Source organism: Balaenoptera acutorostrata, chromosome 8 (genome assembly GCF_949987535.1).
Source record: "Balaenoptera acutorostrata chromosome 8, mBalAcu1.1, whole genome shotgun sequence".
Lineage (NCBI taxonomy): Eukaryota > Metazoa > Chordata > Mammalia > Artiodactyla > Balaenopteridae > Balaenoptera > Balaenoptera acutorostrata.
The window spans coordinates 78,703,277-78,719,542 of NC_080071.1; positions in this window are offsets into that span (position 1 = coordinate 78,703,277).

Below are 16,266 nucleotides of genomic sequence, written 5' to 3' on the forward strand. Positions count from 1 at the left end.
GTAAGTATGTATATGTATATTTTTACAAGAAGATAAATTGTGCCTGTCCTCTTTGGACCCTAGCTACAAAAATGTAATGAACCAGTCTGTTGTGGACCAACATATTTAGGGCTGTACACTCCCCACACTCTGGATTTAGCACTGCTTGGAGTCCAACCATAATTTCAGGTTAGCCTTAATTTTATAAAAATGCAGTTGCTATTTTCCTTTGGCTCCAACCTCTTGTGATAAAATGCAAAGAATCAATGCATTGTTTCATATCACTCACTTTCAAAATTATATTTCAGTTACAGTAATAGAAAAGCTTCTTTCTATACTGACATCTACTCCAGTTTTCAAAAGCAAATACACAGAAAACACATCTCAAGAATGAAAAGATGATACAAGCTAAAATAAATAAGTCCTTTCTTAAGGACATAAGTAATAATTGCACCATAAGTTTTATCAGCCCCAGTGACAGTGCTCTGGCAAAGACATTCGTTTTTCAGTCGAAGCAAGTAATTCCATGTTTGTGAATGGCAGAATGAGACCAGCTTCGACTGGTTTATGAAGTGACTTTTTTCTTTCTACTGAATGATTGAGACAAAGGACCAGCAGGAATGGTGGTTCATCTTTTCTATCCAAGTGCCAATTCTTTTTATTACTTTTGTTTTGTTTCTAGTGCTGACATTGTTGCCCCATTCACCATCTGCTAATGTTAAGTAGGAAATGTTTAACTCTGGGCTACTCAGGATGAATTGCCCTGAGAAAGTAATTTAATAGTTACTATCCTTCTTACCTGCTGCTTTGAGTGTCAGGGAGGGAAAACGTTGCAGCCCTGGGAGTCAGCAGGAAACATGTCTGTATTCATCTTTGTATATTCTTTTAAGTCTAGCATGGTGCCCGGGACAAAGGAGGCATGAAAAAGAAATTGTTGAATCAGTTGAAACAGACTCTAAACCTGCTGGAAAGGCAGGAAAATGTGATGGGAACAGCATGGAGCCGGTCTCTTAATCCTGACTCTGCCATTTACAAACTGAATAGACTATGGATGTACTTTGTAACCTCTTTGAAACGCAGTTTGCCCATCTATCAAATGCTAATAACCAACCTCTACCTTACAAGGCTGAAATGGGTATTAAATAATAGTGTATGTAAACTGCCAATTACCAAAAGAAGGATGGTGGGCCAGGCTATCTCTTAATAGATTTAGGCAAGAGACAGACTGGTTTAGAAAAATAATCTTCTGTCTTCCTCTTCCCCCCAACGTTTATATAGGCAAAAAGATTCCAAGTGTTGCTTTAAAGGGTGTGTGAGGGTGCACTGAAACACACACACACACACACACACACCTCAAAAGGCAGCCCGAAGCCAGAAGGAAATGAAGGGAGATTAGAGACAAGATTGATCCACCAATTTTTCTTGTCAATAAACACAGGCTTTGAGCTGATCTCTGTGTTTGTATTGATAGTTTTTTATTCTTGTTTCTCCTCACCCTCCACCTCCACATCACCTGGGAGAACCACTTCTTCCTCTCCCCACCAGCTGCTACCCAGCTCACTGTTTAACCAATTGTCCTTACAGCCATATAAGGATTCTCCAAAACATCAAGGGTCAGGACATCAGTCCTAATTCCACACTTCTCACTGTGCAGTACCAGCGCCCCTGGGTGCATCAGTACATCTTGGGCACAAGTAGCCTCAGACAAAAGCAGAGTACCTATTTTATTTGAGGATTTGGACTACAGAGCAATATTTTTATACTAAAACAAATACAAAGTATGGAATAAAATGTAATATTCTTATGAATTTTTAAGACAAAATAGTGGATGTTAAAGAAAATTCAAGCAAGATGGGATTGGGTAGGACCCTAGGCTAGATCCTAAATGCTCCATTTCCTAACACATGAGTATGCTTTCCCTCTTTCGGACATTCAGAGTACTTTGCAGACAGTGACGGAGAAGCACTGCCTAATGCATTTCCTTCGATACGGCTTTAAATATTTCATAGGAAAGTGGATGTTCTCAGGAAAAAGCTGTGTCCCTGAAGGTAGAATTCCATTGAACCAAGTAACACAAGACATTCTAACACAGTATTTTGCCCTCTACCTCTATTTCCAGTTGCTGATTTGTAACACATAGTGTTACTTTTAAAGCAACTGGAACATCTATCAGGTGAAAAATATTACGTGCAGCCACAAATATAGTTGGTAAAAATTGCTGAATGCAAATTGGCTCTTTTAGCCCAATTTTATGCACTTGGACTATATTATATACCCTTAATAAAATAACTTATTTAACAAGTATTCATGCAGCAAACATTATGGAGAAGCTACTATGTGCAAATCATTTCGAGTCACACAAAAAGGAATAAAATATGAGTTTTACTATCAAGAAATCAACAATCTGAATAAGTGCTGTCCAACAGAAAAATAATGTAAGGCACATATATAATTTTAAATTTCTAGTATCTATATTAATAACATGAAAAAGAAATAGGTGAAACAAATTTAAATAATTTAATATTAAATAAATAATATATTTATTGAACCCAGTATGTCTAAAATACCATCATTTCAACATGGAATTAAGATAAAAAATATTAAGGAGATATTGTGTATTCCTTTTTTCATTACTAAGACTTAGAAATTTGGTGTTTTCCACTTACAGTTCATCTCTGTTTGGGCTAGCACATTGCCAGGGATCAATAGCCACATATGACTAGTGGATACTATACTGGATAGCACAGACCTGGATCGTTTATAAATATTTGTTAAGCACATAATTACAGAGTTGCAGGTGCTTTACTAGTTCCTGAAGATATAATGGTGAATGAGATATTATCCCTGACCCCAGAAAACACACATTCTAGTGAGGATGACAAAGAAGAAGTACAAAATGATTACAAGTGGTAAGTTTTACTACAAACAAATCAAACAAGGTACTGAAGTAAAGACTATGGGTGGGAGTAGGAATGAGAAAGAGGTAAGGGGCTCTATTTTAGATGGGGTTGTTGGGGAAGGTGTCCTTGTATAGATCACATTTTTAAGCAGAGACTGTGTATTAGTTTCCTATTGCTGCTGTAAGAAATAACCACAACCTTAGTGGCTTAAAGCAACACAAATTTATTATCTTACAGTTCAGATGTCAGAAGTCTGAAATGAGTCTCATGGAGCTAAAATCAAGATGATGGCAGGACTGTGTTCCTTCTGGAGGCTCTAGGGGAAAATTCATTCCTTGCCTTTGCCAGTTTCTAGAGGCTGCCCACGTTCCTTGGGTTGTGGCCCCCTTCATCTTTAAAGACAGCAATCAGACCACCTCTGCTTCCAAGATCCTTAACTTAATCACATCTGCAAAGTCTCTTTTGCCATGTAAGGTAACAGAGTCCTAGTTAAGGGATTAGGACATGGACATTTCTGGGAGGCTGTCATCTGCTTATCACAAACCTGAAGGGTAAGAAGTAGAAAAAGAGTGGTTGAATCTGAGTCTTGAGTAAGGAAGAACTTGGCAAATTCAAGGAACTGAAAGAAGATCAGTGTTGCAAGAAGTACAGAAAGCAAGAGGAAGAATGGTGTCGGACAGGCTGGGAGCAGGGCAGGGGCCAGATCACACAGGACTTTTAGGTCATGGTAAGGAGTTTGGGTTTATTCTATTACAGCTGGGAGCTGTTAGATGCTTTTAAGCAGTAGACTCAGATAATTCAGTTTATGTAATAAGTGAATCAGCCTAATTGCTGGAGGAAGCTGGATCAGAGTGGAACATGAGTGGAAGTAGAAAGACCAATGAGAAATGACACCAACCTGATTAAGACAATGGACTGAAGTAGTTCAGTCAATTGTGGTGCTGGTCATGGGGGGCATATATTTGTAAAAACTTTATGAAGCTGTGTACTGAAAATCATGCATTTTATAATATTTCATGTTATTAAATATTATAAAATTATGAAGTTAATTTTTCTTTTTTACAAAAGGAGAAATGAACTCTGGCTTTGTGGGATTGAAGACCACCTTGTCTTCAGAGTCTTATTTCCCATGGCAGATTGTATAAAAAATTTTGATGGTGTTCATCTCATTCCATCCACATATTTGCCCTGCCCTTCATGAGAACTCAGTATACGCAACTTGTCATCAGTTTGATCTCAGGATAAAAACTCTCTTAGACCCAGCTTCACCTGTTCGTTCATTTTACAAAGAGCTATTGAACACTTGCAATGTGTACCATAATGTACAGGCACTAGGGAGCCAATGGTCAACAAAAGCAGGCAAAATCCCTACGCTAATTAATTCAGGTTACAGTCTAGTGGGGAAGATAGACTTTGATCAAATATTCACACCTGTATGTATAAAATTATATGTTATAAGTGCTATGAATATGGTTCTATGAGAAAAGAGCTATGAGAATCTATAGTAAAGTATTGATATTAGGGGGTTGTGGAAGGTTCCCCTGAAAAAGTAATGCTGGTTCTAAAATCTGAAGGACAAATAGACTCTAAGTAGATGATAAAAGTGCAGAAAGAAAAACTATAGTCAAAGGGAATGATGTATGCAAAGGGGCAGATCAGAAAATAGCTTGCTCTGTGAACTGAAAGAAGGTCACTATAGCTGCGACACAGAAAATCACGTGCACAAATAACTCTGTCATTCTTCAGTCTACTATCTTGACCAAAAATAAATATGACCCTGTTTATATATGAAAACTCACATTAATAATATTAGACTGCATTAACTGAGCACTTACTATGTAGTAGTTGCTGTTTTAAATATTTTATATGTATTAAGTCATTGAATCCTCATAGCAATCCTGTTAAGGAGATACCACTATGATACCCATTTTATAGATGACGAAATTGACACACAGAGATAAGTAACTTGTGCAACTGGTAAAGCCAAAATTTGAAGCAAGCATCCTGAGGCTTGTGTTCATACTTACTTCCTAATTCTCACACTACATGCACTGAAGTCAGCCTGTCTCCACCTGGATCCCTGTGATAGGTAATTATGAGGGCCTCTACTACAGTTTCTCTTAGAGAGAGGTTGGTGACCAGGAACTGTCGCTAACAATCCCAGGTGGGTTCAGTAGTTCCTAATTAGTGTCCAGAGGGAGGTGAGAGTGCTTTGTCACCACCTGTTGGAAGGAGGTAAGAAGGACAATTGGATTGGGGTAGGTTTCAGTCACCCTAGAAAGGAACAGTGAGTCTCTATGAGAAGATGGCTAGCATATCCATTAAATTGCTGAGGGGAGGAAATACCTGCAAGGCAAGGGTGATGTGGTAGAAAAATCACCGCACTTCAGACAGACAAGAGACCTTGGTCCTTGTCTCAGCTCTGCCATTGACCTTGGACAGACCTTAGCATCCCCAGGCTTTGGTTTTCTCACTTGTAAAATGAGAGGGCTGGATCAAGTGGTCCCTTCAGATTCTCACAACTTCTGAAGTTACTAAGACACCAGGAAGTCAAATAGAGCGCATCTCCCATGTTTCTGAAAAAGCAGAATCATAGACAAGATGTATCCCTGAGCAATAGATAACTCAGGCCCTTCATGCCATAGGAATCCTAGATACAAGGATTACATAAGTAGGGAATTCCCTGGCAGTCCAGTGGTTAGGACTCAGTGCTTTCACTGCTGGGCCCCGGGTTCAATACTTGGTCGGGGAACTAATATCCCACAAGCCGCACAGCACGGCCGAAAAGAAAAATGCTTTAAAAAAAGATTACATAAGTAAATTCAAACAAACAAAAGAGAAATTCTGCAACCCTTTACAAAACATGAGGATTTTTCTAAAGATGATCTCAAATTGCACTGAAATATAACTGCAAACAAAATCCAAACATCTACCCTCCCTAGTGTTCCATATTCACTCAAAATCTGCATTTGCTCAAATCCATCTATTTCCTTCTCCTCCCTTCCCCCACCTTATTAATTGTACAAATAAGGGGCGGCCTAAACATTTGTTTCAAGTATGCAAATTTTAAAAATAATGAATAATATTATAAGCTTCCTTTGTGTTCCATTGTCATAAAATCTGTTGTTTCATCAGTCTCATTAGAGTAGGTTTTGACCTGTACTGGAAAAACCACTCAAATGAGCAAACTCATCTGTGAAATGAGAGGACACAGGGGGACAATTGCCACGGCTTCCTCCCCCATGGACCATTATATGATTCTCCATGGAGATGATTATACTAGGCCAGCAGCATTGTCATTTTACATAAAGGGTAGGACCTCATCAGCAGGCTGGAAGCCTGGAAATAGGATGAGCTTAATATCTCTGTGGTACAGAAAAATCTTCTCATGGTTACTGATGTGTTTTCTTAATGTAAATTTTAAGAAAGAACTTAGAAGTCTCACACTTTTTTTCCTTGCCAAACGACATGGTTCTAGAAAAATACTATTAACGAGCATCTCGGTGTTGCTTTTCAGTTTTTTCACAGAAAAAAAAAACACAAATTGCTAAAAGAAGCATCATTAAAGAAGTTACCTCCTATCCAGGTTTTCAACAAGTCACATTGCAGGCGTGTGAGATGAAAGCCCCAGAATTTTGATTATGTGTAGATTATGATTATGTTTTTAGTTTGGGACCATATGTGGCTGTTATTTTTAAAATGTTTTCATCCGAGAAGTAAAACCTTTTAAAAATTCTTATCGGGTACTGAATTCTAAGATTGGATTCTATATATTCCTTATACTTTACAGTTGCCAAAGTGTCAGATCAGTTTGCCAAAGTTTCCTTCATTTTTGTCTACTATTTCCACAATAAGGGCAACGTAATTGAATCGATAAATTAAGTTAGTGAATAAATACACTGAACATCCAATTCATATATTTCTAGCAGAATGCAACAAGCAACCTGTTCGGCTAGGCAATTCTATTGATTTTTCCTTAGTCTTGTTTATTCCATATCATTACATAAAACAAACAGCAAACCAAGCAATTATAATATCTTGCTTTTGACAAAAAATAACACGCTGAATAGGAAAGACTGTGTTAAGAAAGGAATTAAAAGCAGATTGGTACTTTTGTCCACGTGGCAAAATATTTACAGATGATGATATTTTGATAATCACTGAGGAGAAAGATTTGGGTTCCTTTCTGATTTGCTGAATTCTTCCCTTCTTTGTTGCCACTGGGAAATCTATGAGCTGACGGCAGCCCTGAGTGTGGCATTAAGGTCCCACACGTGCACTCATGCGATTCCAGAAAAGAATCTCAAGGAAGGGACTGGATTTCTCTCCCTTGACCCTCCTGCAGTTGAGTTAACCAGCTGCAGCTGAGTAGAGCCACCAGCGATGCATTTGATTATGAATCTGCTCCTTCGCCACGATCCCAGGCATTGACCTAGTTACACATATTTATATGTATACCTTCTTATAATTATACATATGATCAATTCTCCTGACGACCCAAAAACTGCACAGCAAACTCTGTCCTTCCAACAAAGGTAAACTTACACTTCTTCTCTGCGTGTTTTTAAACATTATGTGTCTGCATTTTTACATTAGTTGGACATAATTAATATAATTTGAGAGGCTAACTAAAATACAAAGTCCTATAAATAAAGAATGCACAATATTCCATTTTAAGAAATACCACTTTCTAAGCATTAGTGTCTTTAGATTTTCATAAATAAAACATCAAGGATCATGCTTATACATAAATCTCTGACCACTTCTCTGATTTTTCTTTGGGGTAGAACTTTTGAAAATAATTCTGTCAAATTGAGAGGCAATAAAAATGTTCTCATTTAATTGAATTTTCTTTCTTATTAGAGGTTAAGTGTTTTGCATATGTTCTTTTCCATATGTATTTCTTCTGGGAAATATCTATTGATATCCTTTGTTTATTTTTTGGTTAAGTCTTTTTTTTTTTTTTAAACCAACTTATTTTATTTTCCTCAATCATATTCTTTAGGATTAACCTATTTCATTTTAATAACAAGACTGACTCTTTAGCGTTTCCCTCCATTTTCACCGATTTTTGAAATATTTAGAAGATAGTTACCTATCTTCAAGAATAATTGGGTTCTAGGGCTTCCCTGGTGTCGCAGTGGTTGAGAATCCGCCTGCCAATGCAGGGGACACGGGTTCGAGCCCTGGTCTGGGAGGATCCCACATGCCACGGAGCAACTAGGCCCGTGAGCCACAATTACTGAGCCTGCGCATCTGGAGCCTGTGCTCCGCAACAAGAGAGGCCACGATAGTGAGAGGCCCGCGCACCGCGATGAAGAGTGGCCCCCGCTTGCCACAACTAGAGAAAGCCCTGGCACAGAAACGAAGACCCAACACAGCCATAAATAAATAAATAAATAAATAAATATTTAAAAAAGAATAATTGGGTTCTAGAAGCAACCCTGGATGTTCTCTCTGGTTAAGTCTTAAGTTTTTAGTATTTCATTCAATTGCATGTGTAATTTGTAGTTAAAACTATGGGTTTAGGGAAAGATAGTTTACAAATGCATCACACACCTTTATTTACTTATTTATGTAAAGCTTCTATTTGAAGTTATTGTTTAAAAAAATCTCCAAAAATTTTTGTTAAAATGCCATTGTTAAAACCAGATGGGAGTTCTGAATACCCAAAGGCAGTGTTAGACTGCCACCTAGTATTTCGATGTGGAGCTGCCTAAAACATTCACTGAAGGTTTTCCTGCATTCATAACATGCGGAATACAATAAACATAAAAATGTCACCTTATGTCCTGAATCTAAAAAGGCTAAAGACTAAGGTCAATGAGTGCAAAAATGAAAGCTCCCATCGACTCAGGGGCGAGGGATGCTATATATACCCTCTGTGTTTAACGTTGCTTACTGTTTACTCTAGTTGCAATAAAAAGATCACCACTCAGAAAGTGGAGAAAACTTGGGTCCTCATTCTTAGCTTACTGCTAACAGAAGTAATTTTCTCTCAAAACTCGCTGAGCCTCTTCGGGACTTAACTTCGCTATAAAATACAAGCAAAGACAAAGGAAAGCTCTCCTCTCCCTCCCCATTCCCTCCCCATTGATAGGGTGCGTATCAACAGTGCATCCTGCAAAGAACCGTGGGCTTCGGGACCCATAGTAGCTGTGGAAGTTCAGATTCTGCAATGGTCCAGACTTTGGCCTCTTCTTGGTCACCTTCCTTTTCTTCTTGCCCCTCCCCCATGGAGATGGAAGGGACTTGTCGGGTGGAAATGCTTGAATAAACAATTGTGGTCTAAAAGAGAGCTTTGGGGAGGCAGGGACAATGTAGTAGAATTAAAGAGCTGCTTTCACAATCAGCATATCTACAATGACAGTGACAACAGTCAAAGTCCTAAAATCACACAGTATCCAGCGCCCACACTGGGCATCGATTACTCCTGACAACATTTTGATCCTCCTGTATTTCTCACCAGCTCTCCTGCCCGGAGGGACAGTCTGTTCCCTGAAATCGCAAGCACGTGATGGAAGAAGCAGGTGTCATGGTGGGGCCACTGATCTTCCTGGGGAAGACTAGAGACCATGGTGTGGAAGGGTCCACCTCCTCTCCCTGCTAGGTGATGATGCTGGGCGTAGGCCTGGCCACCGTGGTGTCCCTGGCTCTGGCTACCATTGTCCTGGGTCTCACCAGGAGACGTCAGGCTGCTTCCCACCCTGTGTGCCCTGTGTCTGCTTCCCAATAAAGGAAGAAAGTGAAAAAAATGCCTTCTTCCTGTTCTCCACTTTTTCCTTCCACAGGCTGTAAATATTCCCTGAAGTACAGTCTCCAGTAATCTGCTCTTCTTTTCTTTTCTTCATACTCTTGTCCTGAAAGGAATTACTTATTTACACATCTTAAACTCTTAGGATTTAACTCAAAAAAATTTAACTCCTGGGCAGAACTCTCACTTGAGTGCCAATCGTGTGTGTTCAGCTGCCTGTGGAATTTTTGAGGTCCCACCACCCCTGAAACCATCTCCCTTCTCCACAATGTATAACCAAACACTCACAAAATTCTAAACGAAAAATGTTTTTGGTTCTGTTGTTTCTCCTGCCTGTTTCTCCTGTTCACTCCTGCCTTTCCGTATACAAGGGGCTCATCCTGGTGTGCTTGGATTACTGAAATCCTATGTCTTGAGTCTTTTGTCCTTTTAACCCAGATCTTCCCCAATCAGAGGCCCACTTTTCTCCACTCTGCAGTGATAGCATCATTTTCTATGTGTGTCTTGACATGACGCTTGGTAAGCCCCACTCGACTCCATCCCGTAAGTGTCTGCCACATGAGGCATTTTCAACACTGGCCCTGAGGCTAAAGTCCTACCTCCGTGGTCCTAATCTTGGCAATCTAGGTTCCCCTCAGTCTGGCCCAAATCTTTCTCTTAACCTTCTCTTTCTTTCTTCCTCCTCACCCTATTCTACCAGGATTCCTGTGCTACATCCAGCCTTATATCACCCAAGATTGTCAGATCATACGATCTAAAGCCTCGCTACTCAAAATGTGGGCTGTGGACCAGTAGCGCTGGCAACCCTTGGGATCTTTTCAAAAATGCAGACTCTCAGATCCACCCCAGAATTTCTGAATCAGAATCTAACTTTTAACAAGACCTCTGGGAGATTCACATGCACGTTAAAATTTTGAGGAACATTGACTACACTCCCGCCACCACCTCCCTGTCTTTATCGCTTCACCTTGTTTATTTCATGAGTTGCACATTCACAATCTAAAAGTATTTTGCTCTTGTTTTCTTTTTATTGTCTATCTCATCACACTGGAATGGAAACTTCATGAGAGGCAAGACCTCATCATATTTACTGCATATTTTTCTGGCAGGCACTCAATAAATAATTACTGAATGAATATATTCTGAGTTCACTCCCTTATTTCCACTTTTATTAATGCCATATCCCCAAGGCATCTTGCCTTGTCTCCTCCTTTTTAGATCTTGTCCATCCATCAAATCCTAACTTCTCCCAAAAAATGTTTCCCAAACATTCCAATCACACTGGCCGTCTAATCTCCTAGTCCCTGTAGGATCAGTTCAGATACCCAATCACACATCACTTCAAATGTTTCTTCTGCATATATCTTGTATCTCCAACCAGAATGCAAACTCCAGGAGGGCAGAGTCTGTGTTGTATATATTTTTGGTATTTCCCAGAGTTTGGCTTCAGGCTGATGAATGTGTTCATTCTGTGCAAAAAGAAAGACCCACCAACAGAGTTACAGAGAAAGTCTGGAAAAGATAAAATCTAGAAAATGGTTTGGGCAGATCTCTTTACAAGAAGACTCTCTAGTGAATGGACTTCACGCGGGTCCTAGAGCAAGCTGGCATATGCTTTCCTATTACATTGGGTAAATGGGTACAATTTAATTCTTATAATTTAATCATATCACTTTCCAGTTGTGTTTTACATTTTGATATTATTATATCGTCTCACTGAGGCTAATTTAAAACAATGTCTTATCATAGAATAAAATTTACATCTAAAACTATGTTTGGCTATTCCAAATTATAATCTTGCTACAATAAGATTCAGTTAGAATTAACTTAGGACACATGAGGTCCTAGCTTCCACTTTGGTTTGTTAATAAGATCTTCTTATTTTTGAATTTGAAAGTAGGACTACTCTCAAAGATGCTGGGGTAAGAAGTCTTTTTGTAGAGGCTCTGATATTTTAATCATATTAGTGAGGTTTGGAAGTCCCAGCCCTGTGATGCAGGGCTTTCCCGCCCATTCTTACACTGACCATGTGCTGCTTACGACCCAACTATGCCAAGAGGGCTGGTTAATCAATCCACTAATCTTGATAAAATGCCTGGATACGCCCAGAAGAATTACATAAAGTAATACTTCATATCATGACGCAATGCAAGCTGGAAAAAGTTTCAAGCCTTAGATTAAATACTTTTCCCATACCAATTATCTAACTTTATTATGGCTTTCCATCTTCTTTTCTGTCTTCAGGGTGGCATTTAACAAAAAATATTCACATGCTTTCACAATACTAAGTAGGAAATATCTTTACGTTTACATTATAAATAAAAAAGAAAATTGTCATAAAAAGTCAATAAAAATAGTTGCTAAGAATGACGGGTAGATTGAGTCTGAATTCTCTGCCTGCACACAGGTCACAGAGGCCCAGAATAAAGCAAAGGCTGGGGAAATACATTGAGCCACGTGACCTTGGTTTCCAATGGGTTTGATTTATACTGAAGCCAAATGTAGTGCTTCTCTGACCTGGAAAGGAAAGAATGAGAACTTACCTTTTACATCTGACCCAGAACTTAAATGAAATTCAGCAAAGAAAATGAAGTCAGTCATCCAAACACTAGAAAAATTTTCCTTCTCTAGGCCTCTGAACCGAGTTTATCAGAACTCATCTAATTACAACACACATTATAATGAGAAACTGGCCAGACTGTTTCAGGTTTCTTCCAGTCTGAGAGTGGTGCTTTCCTATCTGGCTCTCCTCTATTTATTAAGTTGTATGGCTTATTAAAATCCTTGGAACCATGCTAAATAACAGGGACTTTTGTTTTTCTGTTTGTTTTTGCCTTGAGCAGTACGGGTGACTGTTTTCTACTGGGCTTAGGACAATATTCTCTAAGCCTCCTACAGGACTGAGAGAAGAGCCTGAGCTGTGGCAGTAGCTCCTTCCTGCTTCACCATCTCATCCAAGGGGCTCATGCCTACACCTGCACTCTGCACCGTGACCCAGTGTATCAGTGCTAGGTTGACTCACTTGTCTTGATAGTATGTATATGTGTGTATTTTCCCTTGGCAATGCCAGTTTTTTAAGTTTAAGCTGGTAGAGTACCAGAGACAGGGGTGAAAGTGTTCAACTTTCATGTGTACATTTCATATTAGAAATATGAATATTACACAGCTACCTAATAACACAAAGGATGATAATTACAGAACAATTGAAGGTAAGTAGAGAAGGGAAAGTGGTTCACCTAAAGGGGGAAAAAAAAAGGTTGAATGGATGTTTCTAAAGAGCAAGAAATTACAGCTTGATTTGCTTCTGCCACACAATGTCTCTTTTTATTTTTTTCTGCCTACTTGAGAGTAGATTCATTGCACAAGGCTTCCTGATGTTTCTCCCATCATGGCACACATGGAAAATGATAAGATTTGCTCAACACCCTGTGATCATAGCTCATATCTGTTGGTGATGTCCACTTTTAGTGCCCTTTTTTTTTTAATTTTTGTGGGTTCTTTTTGTTTGTTTCTTTGTTTTTTTTAATGAGTAGGCTAAACTACCACTCCCCCAGGTAGTGAGCCCCAAAAGGACTAATATAACTTGCAAAGATTAGCTGAGTTTACAATTTAGTCTACAATTCTAGAAGAACATGGACAATCTGATTCCTTGTGTGCACTTTTCCCAAAAGGCATCATCAAAATGAATATAATTGCCATTTACAAAAATTATTAAAGACACAATAAATTTTAACTGATAACAAGCTACAGATCTCTTAACTCCTCAGAGCCCTCCTGTCAGTGGGGCAAAATGATAACTAATGATTGAAAAAAGACAAACTTCGAAGCAAGGAGACCTAAGAAATGGATTATAAATTACAGTACAGGAGTAACAGGTATAACTTTCCTCATCTTCAAATTTAAGGTTCAGTGAGTTCAACAAGAACCACTTTGAAGAGTGTTATCAGTGCTCCCAGGAGAGTCTAAAATGCTACCTTTACAAAAGTATCCACTTGATCTATCCTTGTTGACGACCCATCCACTTTCCAGACTAAATTACTCCTGTGGATAAAATTAGCAGGAGTGACGGGGAAAATTCTATGTTCTCTACCTAAGACTTGAAACTACCACCTAAGAATGGTCTCCATTGGAGAGGAAAGAAATGGGAAGAGAGTAAAACACTAGACATTTGAATTAAACAGCAATATCTCTTCCAAAATTCTTGTTTAGATGACTGGATTTCCAAGGACAGACATGGTTAAAAACTAGGGAGGGATTACCCAGACAAGCAACTTAAGTGATCTAACCCAAGGTCATTTCCTACATATGCATGTTTTCTCTTTTTCAGAAATTAAAGACTTACACAACCATATGAAGAAGACTCCCAGACCCTGATGAATCAAACAAGAGACAAAAATTGTTTGCCTCAAAACACAAATATTTTAACTGACATTTTTAAATTGATATGATTTACTAAATTTACAAAGGCTAACAAGTAAGTTTCAGCTCTAACAGGGGACCTGGCTCTGATGGAGCCAAGACTTAATATGCTAGCCAAGTACCAAGGGGTAGACAACACTCCCACCTGTATCCAGTCACATTTTCTAATTTATTGTTCCCTCCCCATTACACACACACACACACACACACACACACTGCCCCCCAGCATGACATGAAATATGGGACAGATTCACGGAATGGGAGAAGAAAAAGTTGTTTTCTTTCAGCCTAAGAGCACAATAGGCACGTGCAATGCAGGGACAGGCTAATGATGAGAAGCTCTAGGCAGCAATGACGGAGGGACAAAGACATAAAGAGATGCTCTATGGGTGTCACTGGTCAGGGTGGGTCAGTGCTAGCATGTGAATGACACAAGTGCACTGGTAGAGGCCGCACCAAAGCAATGAACAGAGAACAGAGACCAGGGCCTGGATTCAGAAGACCAAGACTTGGAGACAGCAGAAAAAAAGGAAAAGACGGAAGGAAGCAGATGTTTGACTCATACATGAAACATGCCCCTTTTCCCCCAACCACACCTTAGGGTCTGCAAGACGACATAAGGAAGAAGACCTTAAGTTTTATCAGTGAGCATATGGCCATCTCTCCCTCTCCCATCTTTTTGTTCCCGCCTATAGAGGGTCCATATTTGCTGCTTCCATGTCCTCCCCTACCATTCTACATTCTCCTCTCTAATCAGACTTTCCTCATCCACTGAAACTGGTCTTGTCTAAGCCAGAAATAGGTCAAACCCAACCATGTATTCTCATCCCTCGCTTCAGGGCACGATATTTGGACCTCTTCTCTATGCATGCTTACTTCAAAAATAATCTCATTCAGTCCTAGGCTTGAAATATGCTGATGGCTCCCCAATTTAATTCTTCATCCCCAAATTCTCCCTTGAACACCAGATTTGTATATCAAAATGCCTATTTCCACTTGGAAGTTGAATGAGCATCTCGAAGTTAACATATCCAAAACCAAATTTGATTTCCACCAACACCCCCAAAACTTCTCCTCCTGCAGTAGTCCTCATCTCAAAGTCTACCAGTGCACATGTTCCGCCAAAAACTTGAAGTCATTCATGATGCTTCTCTTTACGTCACACCTCACATCAGCAAAACTATCAGCTCTTCCTCTACCTTGAATCTGCCCACTTCTCACCACTTCCATTGCTATCATCCTAATCCAAGCTACCATATTGCAATAGCTTTCTAATTGATCTCCTTGCGTCCACTGTCACCCCACTACAGACTGTTTCCCCCATAGCAGCGTGAGTAATGCTTTTGAGTAATAATTCAAATCATGTCACTTCTCTGCTAAAAACCCATCATGCAGAATACAGTTCAAAATACTTTTTCTGGCCTACTAGTGCTGCATGATCTGACTCGCAGCCATTTTTCCAATTTAATTTTCTGTTAACTTTTCACTGAGCTCTACCCACATTGGCCTCCTTGCTAATTCTAAAAAAAAAAAAAAAAAAAAAAAAAACAAGAAAAAGCAGCACACTCCCAATTCAGGGACACTGAATTACTAAATTTACAGTTCCCATGCCTGAGATACTCTTCTTCAAATCTCAGCATACCTTTCTCCTCCTGTGATGTTGTTTGCTGAATGAATAGAGGCTATTGACCCAGCTATTAATCAATCAATAAAATTGATCCTATCTTAACAAACCATTAAGGTGACTTCAGCCAGGAATCACAAATCATTGGGACCTTGGAGATACTCATTAGACTCTTGTAGAGAGGAAAAAGTTGGTTCTAAGCTACAAATATAAGAGACGGAATAGTACATTTGATGGAAGGAGTATAGAGATAGAAAATAGTCTTCATTAAGGTAGGAAGGCTATTGCAGTTAGAGATGCCCTAACTGAGACTACTTAGCAATTACCTAAGAATCAAGAACACAGGCTCTCAGACTCCAAGGCCAAGCACCAGCTGCTTTGGGAGCCTCCAGAAACCAGGTGTTCCTTTTATGCTCCAAAGGTGGCATTTAATTCTCAAAAGCCTTCAGACCATTCGAGTAAAGCAAGAGAGTAAAGGAGGCCTGAAGGCATAAACTAGAGGGAACAGACCTCCTCCGGGGAGCAGCTGTGTTCTTCAGGTCCAACTAGATTCCTTGTGGGAATTTTAGAGTGCAAGAATATTTGCAGCA